This window comes from Mesoplodon densirostris, chromosome 3 (genome assembly GCF_025265405.1).
Source record: "Mesoplodon densirostris isolate mMesDen1 chromosome 3, mMesDen1 primary haplotype, whole genome shotgun sequence".
In the NCBI taxonomy this organism is placed as follows: domain Eukaryota; kingdom Metazoa; phylum Chordata; class Mammalia; order Artiodactyla; family Ziphiidae; genus Mesoplodon; species Mesoplodon densirostris.
The window spans coordinates 32,858,635-32,872,909 of record NC_082663.1 but is presented as its reverse complement, the minus strand read 5'-3'; positions in this window follow the sequence as shown (position 1 = coordinate 32,872,909).

The window sequence follows — 14,275 nt, the reverse complement described above, 5'->3', positions numbered from 1 at the left end:
AGGAAGTTAGTATGGCCTTGGCATCTGGGGAGGGAGTCTTGTCATTGAAGGAGTACCAGCATTGGCCTCCCAGGAAGGAAGGCATTTAATCTTTATTTTTAACATGGACATTCTTTACTTCTGGTCAGTGCTCCCTTTTCCTTCATAATTAAAGCAGATGTATAATGTATGTTTGATACGCCACAAACAGGCTGTTTTAATTAGAATAAAATTCAAGTTAGCTCATGCATAAGCCAGAGTGACTTCCTCATACCTCAATATGTGAAAATTTCCTTTATCATTTCCCTGTCCCCTTCTTGTTCTCCATGTGTCCCCTAGGTGTTGGCGTGTCCCAGGGCCCCATCCACGGCACTCTTCTCTGAATCTGCACAGTCTCCCTAACGATCACGTCCATGGTCCTGATTTCCATTGTCACTTGTGCTCTGATGACCCTTGAATCTTCCTCTCCACTGCAATTATTACATCTGAACTCTAGACCAACTTATTTGTACTTCAAAATCAATATGTCCAGGTTCAAACACTTCACATTTCCCCCTTTGATTCTCTTGTATTAAGTGAATGGCCAGCACTTTAATTCAGGTACCAAATCAAAAAACCTGGGAATGACCCTTCATCCATCCTCCCTCATCTGCCATCTTCCACCAGAAAGTCTCATATATGTAACTATGACAGGGGAGGCATGAATGGAATGTAGCCCTACCCTATGAAATTTCTCAGGGGAAATATAGTTCTATAAATGTTAGTAACTTATATCCATATGGCTATGGATATAGATATAGGTATATAAAATCAGCTATGTAAATTGTGAAATATAATTATTATTCTATTTGTTCAACTGCTACAAATATCTGTAATTACATGTTTGGCAGTATTTGGTAACCAAACTGATACAACTTGAGGGAACTGGGAGTTTTCTGAAGAAAGTGGCTTCATCAAGTGAGTACTAGATGATGATTTACAATTACCCTCATGGATAAGAATTCTCTATTTTGGGGGGCATGTTATCACATTTGACATAGTAAAGATTCACTTTTAGGTCTTAAAGCATGCTGCTGTGTTTATGATCATTGGTGATACTGGCATTATTTCTAAGAAAACTTAATGGAAATTAAAATGTTATTTTGTAAATGTATTCTTGTATTGTGAAAAACTAAACAGGCCTTTTGAAAAGTTTCTAATCTAAAGTATATCATAAAGCTTGGTTAGTTAAGAGATAGCTATTATTTCCAAATATATATATATCTATATATATCTATATATATCTATATATCTATATATCTATATATCTATATATCTATATATCTATATATCTATATATATATATCCAAAAGCAAGTAAAACAAGGGAGCTGGCAATGACAAAGCAAGATGTTGTGTGTTAGGGGGCCACGTGGAGCTTTCATATTTTGTAATTTCAGAGGATGCCCTATAAGTACCTGAGTATTTGATTCAATTCTCAATACTTGAGAATTGCTTTCCTTCAATGTCTGTTAAGTGAATTTAAGTGAGGGATAACATCATCCTTAATAGTTCTAAAGGAGTTTCTTGCTTGAACTAAATCTTACTGGAAGATTGGGTGATGAATTGATTGATTCTACATATTCCACCCTCTCCTGGATATTGCAGTTATGTTCACACCTTATTCCAGAATCATCAGAAACCAGACAGTGGGGAGAACTTTTTTGGATCTTTATCTTTTTTTTGCTCCATGGGCTTTAGAGATAATGTTGAATATGTGTTTGCTTAGATAGCTGCTTTTATTCTCTTGACCTATGCTTATGGGGATTAATAAAAATGAGTGCAATAATTAATGCTACAGGATAGAACATTAATCCAGTTAGGAAGGAAGTACTTTGGGGGAGAGTTAAGTGGGAACTTTGAGAACTTTGGAAAACGATTTGCTAAGCTTGACCTAAAATAAGTCTATAGTCATGTTTATATTTAAACAACATCTCTTATAGACAGCATGTAGTTGGGACATTTTTAAAAGTACATTCTCTGCATTTTAATTTGATAGGGAGTGTTTAGCACACTTACATTTAAGGTAATTATTGATATGGTTGGGTTTAACCTACCATTTTACTATACGTTTTCTGTCTTGTTCCCTCTGCTTTTTGTTCTTCTGTTTCTCCTTTGCTGCCTTCTTTTACATTAAATGACTTTTAAAATAATTTTATTTTAAATTTACCTTTTGGGTTTTTGTTATTCCTCTTGACAGGATTTTTTGGTATGTGCCCTAATGGATTACAATATACATCCTTAATTTTTACTGTTTGGTTGAGATAATATTGTACCATTTCACTTACCATTTAACCATGCCTCCTGTCCTTTACATTACAGTAGTAAAATGTATTGCATTTATGACAAGATAAAACTGGCATGTGATATGTATTTTAAAGAAATTAAGAGGAAAAATTGTCTTTTATATTTACCCACATATTTACCTTTACCCCAATGTTCTTCAGTCCTCCCAGAGATCTAAGTTTTCATCTTATCTCATTTCCCTAAGCCTGAAGAACTTCCTTTAGCATTTTTTTAGTGCAGGTATACTGGAGATACGTTCTCTTAGTTGTTGTTTTTGTTTGTTTTTGTCTTTTTTTTAATGTTTTTACTTCATTTCATCCTTGAGGGATATTTTTGTTGGGTATAGGATTCTCAGTTGACAGCTTTTTCCTTTCAACACTTAAAATGTTGTTTCATGGTTATCTGGCCTCCATTGTGTCTGATGAGAAATGATCAATTATTCAAATCATTGTTTCGCTGTATATATAATGTGTCATTTTTCTCTGTTTGCTGTCAAAAGTTTTCTTTCCCTTTGGTTGTCAATAATTTGACAATGATGTGCCTAGAGATTTTTAAATTATTATTATCATTATTCATCAGGTTTGACATTTGTTGAGCTTCTTGAATTTGCAAATTTATGTCTTTTAACAAATTTGAGAAATTTTCAGGTAGTATTTCTTCAATTTTTTATTTTTCTGTTCCATTACCTTTCTCATCTCTCCCTAAGAATCCAATTACTCATATGTTAGGCCCCTTCATATAGTCCCAAATACCCACATGGCTTTATTAATTGTTTTCAATTTTTTCTTTGTGTTTTTCAGACTGGATAACTTCTATCAAACTGTATTTAAGTTTACTGACTCCTATCCTATAATCTTAATTTTGCTATCAAATTCATCTTCTAAATAGATAGATAGTGTAAATTTCAGTTCTCAAATTTTTCTTTTTTATATACATTTTCTATTTCTTTACTGATATTTACTATCATTTAGATCATGATGGGCATATTTTCCTTTACCTCACTAAGCATAGTTCTAATTGCTGCTTTTTTTTTTTTTTTTTTTTTTTCTTTTTGCGGTATGCGGGCCTCTCACTGTCGTGGCCTCTCCCGTTGCGGAGCACAGGCTCCGGATGCGCAGGCCCAGTGGCCATGGCTCACGGGCCCAGCCGCTCCGCGGCATATGGGATCCTCCCAGATCGGGGCACGAACCCGTATCCCCTGCATCGGCAGGCGGACTCTCAACCACTGCGCCACCAGGGAGGCCCCTAATTGCTGCTTTTAAAACGTTCCTCATTCATACCACCATTTAGACACCTTAGTGCCTGTCTTTATTGATTGTTTCTCTTATGGGAATGGATCACATTTTCCTGGTTTGTTTATTTATTCATTTTTGGATTGCCAAGTAATTTTGGACTGCAACCTAGATGTTGTAAATATTATGTTATGAAAACTGGATTCTGTTACATTCCTCCAAGGTATTGATTTTCTTTTTAAATGGGCAGTAAACGTGGTGAGACTCAAACTCCAAACATGATATTGATCGCAGTAGTAGAAGCTCAAATCTGAGTTCAGTTGTTTTTTTGGCTTTAGCTGGGCTCCTTTGAGTCTGCCTTGCACAATCATGATTCAGAGATTATCCGTGATGTAAGTTTAAACACAGAATATAAGCTTCTTCCTCTCTAGCTATCTCTTTTCTGCCATTTCCCACCTCATTTTCCAAAGGATGTGGTTGCCTCAAACTCTGACCTCTGGTGCTTCAGGCCAGAAATGTTGTAGACTTTCTAACAGAGCTCTAGTTACCCCCATGCTGCACAGACTTGTGTGGTCTCAGGCTAAGGGCCATAAAATGTGGGAAACTCCCTCCCTACTCTTTCCCTGCTTTGAAATGTTAACTCCCTTCCAGAATCTTCCTGTTTTTGTCAATTCTCCACTGCTTTTAAGTGCTTCTTATTTTTTTTCCTAATGTTTTATATTGTCATATGTAGGAGGGGCAGTTTAATAGGAGCCACTCAGCTCTGACTGGAAGGGCACTCCCTACAGTTATATTTTGAAGTGCTAAGTGATGAGGTTATTGGGAGAAAATGGTAGGAGCTCTTCTTTTATTTCCCCATTTGCTAGGTTAGTTTTCTCTCCAATAAAATATTCTTCTGAAACAATCCAATTTTTTCAAAAGATTGAAATATATTTGCCTTAGACTTCAATCTGGAAATTGATGAAAGCCTACTGGAATCATGTAAGGTTAATCTATTATCTTAAACATCACTTTAGGATAAAAATTTATGAGTATTAATAACATTATACTACTAAGAAAAGAATTGTAGGAACAAGAAAAGGATGGGTCAAACTTGTCCTTGACTTTCCTGTGAACTTTGTTCAAAGGCCAAAAACGAAATTTATTTGAGGGAGTTACGGTAAGCTATATCTTTATCTAGTGATTCCATTTGTGTTTAAATTAATTTTACCTAGACCGAAATGAAAACTTCCTAAAGGCACTCACTTCTATACACTTCTATATTTGATCTTGTCAGCTTATTAAATGTAGCCTCTTTCATTTAATTCTAACACAACAGCAACTATTTTGTCCATTATCAAATATTATCAGATGATGCGTAGTCACCGTGGAATAATGCCCAGGTAATTTCCACATTCCAAGGGCATTTTGTGGGAAACAGGCCAGGGAGAAATGTTCATTCAAATTCAACACAAAATAATCGAGCTAAACTAAAATAAGATGAAAAACTCAAGAAGGAGAGAAATGTTATTAAATTAATGTTAGTAGATTCTGTAGCAAAAATAATCATAAAAACTTGTTATCCTAGAAATAATTGGAAAATGATGCCTAAAGATGAAGGTATAAATGTTTTGGAAAAGAATGACAATAGACAATTTCTTTTGAAAATTCCCCTTTTTAGAAAGAAAAATAATAATAAAGAATATTCACTTACCTGGAAATTTAGACTTACAAACATTCACAGCTGCAAAATTATAACACACACACACACACAAACATACAGACTCTCTTTAGAAAAACATTGTGGGGGAGATGGTAGGAAAAATATTGTTTGTAATAGCAAAAGCCAGTAACAAACTAAAACCATCCAATAGAATACTGAAAACTATGATTCATCCTTTCAAAAGAAAGAAGATTATGTGCTTTGTGTGCTGCTATGGAAATACATCCAAGATATATAATTAAATGAAAAACATAAGAGTCAGAAATGTGTATTTGGTACGTCCATGTATCTGTTTAATTTGTTGATGTTTATGACATATATGCATGAGCCTGTTTTGAGGAGGATCACAAGAAATTGGTGACTGTGGATGTTCTTGAGGAGAAGGGCTAAAAATGGGGGGTAATGTGTAAGGGAGGCTTGTACTTTTCATTTTAGCTTTGTCTTACAGATTAGTTTTTTTTTTTTGCTTTATAACAAATTTAATCAGTTATACATATACATATGTTTCCATATCCCCTCCCTTTTGCGTCTCCCTCCCACCCTCCCTATCACACCCCTCCAGGCAGTCACAAAGCACCGAGCTGATCTCCCTGTGCTATGCGGCTGCTTCCCACTAGCTATCTACCTTACGTTTGGTAGAGTATATATGTCCATGCCGCTCTTTCACTTTGTCACAGCTTACCCTTCCCCCTCCCCATATCCTCAAGTCCATTCTCTAGTAGGTCTGTGTCTTTATTCCTGTCTTACCCCTAGGTTCTTCATGACATTTTTTTTTCTTAAATTCCATATATATGTGTTAGCATACAGTATTTGTCTTTCTCTTTCTGACTTACTTCACTCTGTATGACAGACTCTAGGTCTATCCACCTCATTACAAATAGCTCAATTTCATTTCTTTTTAGGGCTGAGTAATATTCCATTGTATATATGTGCCACATCTTCTTTATCCATTCATCCGATGATGGACACTTAGGTTGTTTCCATCTCCGGGCTATTGTAAATAGGGCTGCTATGAACATTTTGGTACATGTCTCTTTTTGAATTATGGTTTTCTCAGGGTATATGCCCAGTAGTGGGATTGCTGGGTCATATGGTAGTTCTATTTGTAGTTTTTTAAGGAACCTCCATACCGTTCTCCATAGCGGCTATACCAATTCACATTCCCACCAGCAGTGCAAGAGTGTTCCCTTTTTTCCACACCCTCCCCAGCATTTATTGTTTCTAGATTTTTTGATGATGGCCATTCTGACTGGTGTGAGATGATATCTCATTGTAGTTTTGATTTGCATTTCTCTAATGAGTAAAGATGTTGAGCATTCTTTCATGTGTTTGTTGGCAGTCTGTATATCTTCTGTGGAGAAATGTCTATTTAGGTCTACTACCCATTTTTGGATTGGGTTGTTTGTTTTTTTGTTATTGAGCTGCATGAGCTGCTTGTAAATTTTGGAGATTAATCCTTTGTCAGTTGCTTCATTTGCAAATATTTTCTCCCATTCTGACGGTTGTCTTTTGGTCTTGTTTATGGTTTCCTTTGCTGTGCAAAAGCTTTCAACTTTCATTAGGTCCCATGTGTTTATTTTTGTCTTTATTTCCATTTCTCTAGGAGGTGGGTCAAAAAGGATCTTGCTGTGATTTATGTCATAGAGTATACTGCCTATGTTTTCCTCTAAGAGTTTGATAGTGTCTGGCCTTACATTTAGGTCTTTAATCCATTTTGAGCTTATTTTTGTGTATGGTGTTAGGGAGTGATCTAATCTCATACTTTTACATGTCCCTGTCCAGTTTTCCCAGCACCACTTATTGAAGAGGCTGTCCTTTCTCCACTGTACATTCCTGCCTCCTTTATCAAAGATAAGGTGACCATATGTGCATGTGTTTATCTCTGGGCTTTCTATCCTGTTCCATTGATCTTTCTGTTTTTGTGCCAGTACCATATTGTCTTGATTACTGTAGCTTTGTAGTATAGTCTGAAGTCAGGGAGCCTGATTCCTCCAGCTCCATTTTTCATTCTCAAGATTGCTTCGGCAATTCGGGGTCTTTTGTGTTTCCATACAAATTGTGAAATTTTTTGTTCTAGTTCTGTGAAAAATGCCAGTGGTAGTTTGATAGGGATTGCATTGAATCTGTAGATTGCTTTGGGTAGTAGAGTCATTTTCACAACGTTGAGTCTTCTAATCCAAGAACATGGTATATCTCTCCATCTATTTGTATCATCTTTAATTTCTTTCATCAGTGTATTAAAATTTTCTGCATACAGGTCTTTTGTCTCCCTGGGTAGGTTTATTCCTAGATATTTTATTCTTTTGGTTGCAATGGTAAATGGGAGTGTTTTCTTGATTTCATTTTAAGATTTTTCATCATTAGTATATAGGAATGCCAGAGATTTCTGTGCATTAATTTTGTATCCTGCAACTTTACCAAATACATTGATTAGCTCTAGTAGTTTTCTGGTAGCATCTTTAGGATTCTCTATGGATAGTATCATGTCATCTGCAAACAGTGACAGCTTTACTTCTTCTTTTCCAATATGGATTCCTTTTATTTCCTTTTCTTCTCTGATTGCTGTGGCTAAAACTTCCAAAACTAGGTTGAATAAGAGTGGTGAGAGTGGGCAACCTTGTCTTGTTCCTGATCTTAGTGGAAATGGTTTCAGTTTTTCACCATTGAGGACGATGCTGGCTGTGGGTTTGTCATATATGGCCTTTATTATGTTGAGGAAAGTTCCCTCTATGCCTACTTTCTGCAGGGTTTTTATCATAAATGGGTGTTGAATTTTGTCGAAAGCTTTCTCTGCATCTATTGAGATGATCATATGGTTTTTCTCCTTCAATTTGTTAATATGGTGTATCACGTTGATTGATTTGCGTATATTGAAGAATCCTTGCATTCCTGGAATAAACCCCACTTGATCATGGTGTATGATCCTTTTAATGTGCTGTTGGATTCTGTTTGCTAGTATTTTGTTGAGGATTTTGGCATCTATGTTCATCAGTGATATTGGCCTGTAGTTTTCTTTCTTTGTGACATCCTTCTCTGGTTTTGGTATCAAGGTGATGGTGGCCTCGTAGAATGAGTTTGGGAGTGTTCCTCCCTCTGCTATATTTTGGAAGAGTTTCAGAAGGATAGGTGTTAGCTCTTCTCTAAATGCTTGATAGAATTCGCCTGTGAAGCCATCTGGTCCTGGGCTTTTGTTTGTTGGAAGATTTTTAATCACAGTTTCAATTTCAGTGCTTGTGATTGGTCTGTTCATATTTTCTATTTCTTCCTGATTCAGTCTTGGCAGGTTGTGTATTTCTAAGAATTTGTCTGTTTCTTCCAGGTTGTCCATTTTATTGGCATAGAGTTGATTGTAGTAATCTCTCACGATCTTTTGTATTTCTGCAGTGTCAGTTGTTACTTCTCCTTTTTCATTTCTAATTCTATTGATTTGAGTCTTCTCCCTTTTTTTCTTGATGAGTCTGGCTAATGGTTTATCAATTTTGTTTATCTTCTCAAAGAACCAGCTTTTAGTTTTATTGATCTTTGCTATCGTTTCCTTCATTTTTTTTTTCATTTATTTCTGATCTGATTTTTATGATTTCTTTCCTTCTACTAACTTTGGGATGTTTTTGTTCTTCTTTCTCTAATTGCTTTAGGTGCAAGGTTAGGTGGTTTATTCGAGATGTTTCCTGTTTCTTAAGGTGGGATTGTATTGCTATAAACTTCCCTCTTAGAACTGCTTTTGCTGCATCCCATAGGTTTTGGGTCGTTGCGTCTCCATTGTCATTTGTTTCTAGGTATTCTTTAATTTCCTCTTTGATTTCTTCAGTGATCACTTCGTTATTAAGTAGTGTATTGTTTAGCCTCCATGTGTTTGTATTTTTTACAGCTCTTTTCCTGTAATTGATATCTAGTCTCATAGCATTGTGGTCAGAAAAGATACTTGATACAATTTCAATTTTCTTAAATTTACCAAGGCTTGATTTGTGACCCAAGATATGATCTATCCTGGAGAATGTTCCATGAGCACTTGAGAAAAATGTGTATTCTGTTGTTTTTGGATGGAATGTCCTATAAATATCAATTAAGTCCATCTTGTTTAATGTATCATTTAAAGCTTGTGTTTCCTTATTTATTTTCATTTTGGATGATCTGTCCATTGGTGAAAGTGGGGTGTTAAAGTCCCCTACTATGATTGTGTTACTGTCGATTTCTCCTTTTATGGCTGTTAGTATTTGCCTTATGTATTGAGGTGCTCCTATGTTCGGTGCATAAATATTTACAATTGTTATATCTTCTTCTTGGATCGATCCCTTTATCATTATGTAGTGTCCTTCTTTGTCTCTTCTAGTAGTCTTTATTTTAAAGTCTATTTTGTCTGATATGAGAATTGCTACTCCAGCTTTCTTTTGGTTTCCATTTGCATGGAATATCTTTTTCCATCCCCTTACTTTCAGTCTGTATGTGTCTCTAGGTCTGAAGTGGGTCTCTTGTAGACAGCATATATATGGGTCTTGTTTTTGTATCCATTCAGCCAATCTGTATCTTTTGGTGGGAGCATTTAGTCCATTTACATTTAAGGTAATTATCGATATGTATGTTCCTGTTCCCATTTTCTTAATTGTTTTGGGTTCGTTATTGTAGGTCTTTTACTTCTGTTGTGTTTCTTGCCTAGAGAAGTTCGTTTAGCATTTGTTGTAAAGCTGGTTTGGTGGTGCTGAACTCTCTCAGCTTTTGCTTGTCTGTAAAGGTTTTAATTTCTCCATCAAATCTGAATGAGATCCTTGTTGGGTAGAGTAATCTTGGTTGCAGGTTTTTCTCCTTCATCACTTTAATTATGTCCTGCCACTCCCTTCTGGCTTGTAGAGTTTCTGCTGAGAGATCAGCTGTTATTCTGATGGGGATTCCCTTGTGTGTTATTTGTTGTTTTCCCCTTGCTGCTTTTAATATGATTTCTTTGTGTTTAATTTTTGACAGTTTGATTAATATGTGTCTTGGCATATTTCTCCTTGGTTTTATTCTCTACGGGACTCTCTGTGCCTCCTGGACTTGATTAACTATTTCCTTTCCCATATTAGGGAAGTTTTCAACTATAATCTCTTCAAATATTTTCTCAGTCCCTTTCTTTTTCTCTTCTTCTTCTGGAACCCCTATAATTCGAACGTTGGTGCGTGTAATGTTGTCCCAGAGGTCTCTGAGACTGTCCTCTGTTCTTTTCATTCTTTTTTCTTTATTTTGCTCTGCAGCAGTTATTTCCACTATTTTATCTTCCACCTCACTTATCCGTTCTTCTGCCTCAGTTATTCTGCTATTGATCCCATCTAGAGTATTTTTTATTTCATGTATTGTGTTTTTAATCGATGCTTGATTCATCTTTAGTTCTTCTAGGTCCTTGTTAACTGTTTCTTGCATTTTGTCTATTCTATTTCCAAGATTTTGGATCTGGGAAATAGAATCTTGGATCATCTTTACCATCATTATTCTGAATTCTTTTTCAGGTAGACTGCCTATTACCTCTTCATTTGTTAGATCTGGTGGGTTTTTATCTTGCTCCTTCTCCTGCTGTGTGTTTTTCTGTCTTCTCATTTTGCTTATGTTACTGTGTTTGGGGTCTCCTTTTTGCAGGCTGCAGGTTCGTAGTTCCCGTTGTTTTTGGTGTCTGCCCCCAGTGGCTAAGGTTGGTTTAGTGGGTTGTGTAGGCTTCCTGGTGGAGGGGGCTAGTGCCTGTGTTCTGGTGGATGAGGCTGGATCTTGTCTTTCTGGTGGGCAGGTCCACGTCTGGTGGTGTGTTTTGGGGTGTCTGAGGACTTTTTATGATTTTAGGCCACCTCTCTGCTAATGGGTGGCGTTGTGTTCCTGTCTTGCTAGTTGTTTGGCTTAGGGTGTCCAGCACTGTAGCTTGCTGGTCGTTGAGTGAAGCTGGGTGCTGGTGTTGAGATGGAGATCTCTGGAAGATTTTCGCCGTTTGATATTATGTGGAGCTGGGAGGTCTCTTGTGGACCAGTGTCCTGAAGTTGGCTCTCCCACCTCAGAGGCACAGCACTGACTCCGGACTCCTCAATTTGGGATGATGTGTTGTCTATTCCTGTATTCCACAGATGCAGGGTACATCAAGTTGATTGTGGAGCTTTAATCCGCTGCTTCTGAGGCTGCTGGGAGAGGTTTCCCTTTCTCTTCTTTGTTCTCACAGCTCCTGGGTCTCAGCTTTGGATTTGGCCCCGCCTCTGCGGGTAGGTCGCCGGAGGGCGTCTGTTCTTCACTCAGACAGGACAGGGTTAAAGGAGCAGCCTCTTCGGGGACTCTGGCTCACTCAGGCCGGGCGGGAGGGAGGGGCACGGAGTGCGGGGCGAGCCTGCAGCGGCAGAGGTCGGCGTGACGTTGCACCAGCCTGAGGCGCGCCGTGCGTTCTCCCAGGGAAGCCGCCCCTGGATCCCGGGACCCCGGCAGTGGCGGGCTGCACAGGCTCCCGGAAGGGCGGTGTGGGCAGTGACCTGCTCGCACACAGGCTTCTTGGCGGCGGCAGCAGCAGCCCCAGCGTCCCACGCCCGTCACTGGGCTCCGCGCTTTCAGTCGCGACTCGCGCCCGTCTGTGGAGCCCCTTTAAGCAGCGCTCTTAATCCCCTCTCCTCGCGCACCAGGAAACCAAGCGGGAAGAAAAAGTCTCTTGCCTCTTCGGCAGCTCCAGAGTTTTCCCGGACTCCCTCCCGGCTAGCTGTGGCACATTAGCCCCCTTCAGGCTGAGTTCTCGCCGCCAGCCCCAGTCCTCTCCCTGCGCTCTGACCGAAGCCCGAGCCTCAGCTTCCAGCGCTGCGCGCCCCGGCGGGCGAGCAGACAAGCCTCTCGGGCTGGTGAGTGCCGCTCGGCACCGATCCTCTGTGTGGGGATTTCTCCGCTTTGCCCTACCCAGGTATGTGGGGGGTTTCTTGCCTTTTGGGAGGTCTGGGGTCTTCTGCCAGTGTTCAGTAGGTGTTCTGTAGGAGTTGTTCCACGTCTAGCTGTATTTCTGGTGTATCCGTGGGGAGGAAGGTGATCTCCGCGTCTTACTCTTCCGCCATCTTACCCGGAAGTCCAGATTAGTTTTTTTTATCACATGTTTTTATCTTTTAAAAAAATACCTTTAAAACTCAAAGAATACAAGGAACCTCATTTGTTACTTACTTTGGTTGCTATGCTCAAGTTATAATCAATTATAACCTCTTTATGGATATGAAAGAAACAAAATTAATTGCCTCTGGGGAAGACAACTGAGGGATGGAGGGGAGAATTTTTTGTTTTGGTTTGTTTTTTATTTTATTTTTGGCTGTGCTGGGTCTTCATTGCTGCATGTGGGCTTTCTCTAGTCGTGGTGAGCGGGGGCTACTCTTCATTGCAGTGCACGGACTTCTCATTGCAGTGGCTTCTTTTGTTGTGGAGCATGGGCTCTAGGCTTGCGGGCTCAGTAATTGTGGCATGTGTGCTCAGTAGTTGTGGCACATAGGCTTAGTTGCTCTGCGGCATGTGGGATCTTCCCGGACCAGGGCCCGAGCCAGTGTCCCCTGTGTTGGCAGGCAGATTCTTAACCACTGAACCACCAGGGAAGTTCCTAGATGGGAGAGTTTTAACTCTACCCTTTGGTATCTTTTGAATTTTTATCCATATAAATATATTACTTAGTAAAACATTAAAATTTTTAAAAACATGATGAATAACAACAAAAAAAGGAGACATTGATCTGAAGTGTTGTATGCATGAGTCCAGCATGTCAACCAGTGGGCTTCATCCAGTGTGAACAGACAGACCTAGGCTCCATGTAATCTGAGTTACAATACAGGTTGTGTAGCACTTGTCTGAGAATGTGGGTTCCTAGCAGCTGTTTTAGACATTGGCTTCATAGAACTGGGGGAACTAGAGCCCCTAACCCTCAGGGGGCTGGGTTGGGGCACAGACCCTCCCATGGGAAAGAGGAAGCCCTGTTCCAGGAAGTCCATGGCCAAACAGCCTCAACTTCAGGAGTCATTCTCCAGATAATGCTGCTTATGTCTTTCCAAATATTCTTATTTTTTTTAAAAGAACAGTTCTCTCTGTAGAAAACTATAAAATTATGGGAAAATATAAAGAAGAAAATAAGCACTATCTGCTTATTTAAACTTTTTTTTTTGTTTTTTCGGTATGCGGGCTTCTCACTGTTGTGGCCCCTCCCGTTGTGGAGCACAGACTCCGGACGCGCAGGCTCAGCGGCCATGGCTCACGGGCCCAGCTGCTCCATGGCATGTGGGATTCTCCTGGACTGGGGCACGAACCTGTGTCCCCTGCATCGGTAGGCAGACTCTCAACCACTGCGCCACCAGGGAAGCCCTCTGCTTATTTAAAAGAGGAAAAAAAAAACCCAATACTATACTTCTTACTTGTTTTAGCAACATAATTGACAATAACCAAATTGTTGCTGTTTCCTTACAATAATGGAAAGTTGGAAGCAACTTGTGGGTCTTCCATTCACTTATTTACTTAACGCATCCCTGGACTCTGTGCAGCAACACACTGAGGTTTGTTTTTCACTCAGGTCATAGTCCAATGCCAATTGGATTATCTTTTCTAAGTGGTGAGTCTAGGATGGAGGCTTCTTCCATGTTCCAGCCTCGCTTCTGGAACACGTGGCTTCCAGAAATTGTTAAAATTCTTCAGTGATCACATTTTTTTTTGAAAAGAAGTACATATAATATGAAAAACTTTTTTTTAAGTGAAAAAGAAATCCTCAGATCATCTGAAACTAGAGTTGACACTTACAATTACTTTATAAGTTGCTACAGACTATGAAGTTAGGCTAATAAGTTTGTTTGTTTAAATCAACACAGGGCAGCTCCCTGCTTCAGTGCTTATTTTTCCTTTGGCATAGATGCTAGCCAAATTCCCTGTTTTACACATTAATTGTGGCCAGAATCACGTATTCGATTTATTCCTTTGGGAAGAAGCCAAGTCTGAAACCTATCTTTGTCAATTGCAACACTTATTGAGTAGCATATATTTTGCTTAACAGAGCAAGTAAGCAAACCAGGTGTGGCCTTCCAGGAGGTTTTCATCTA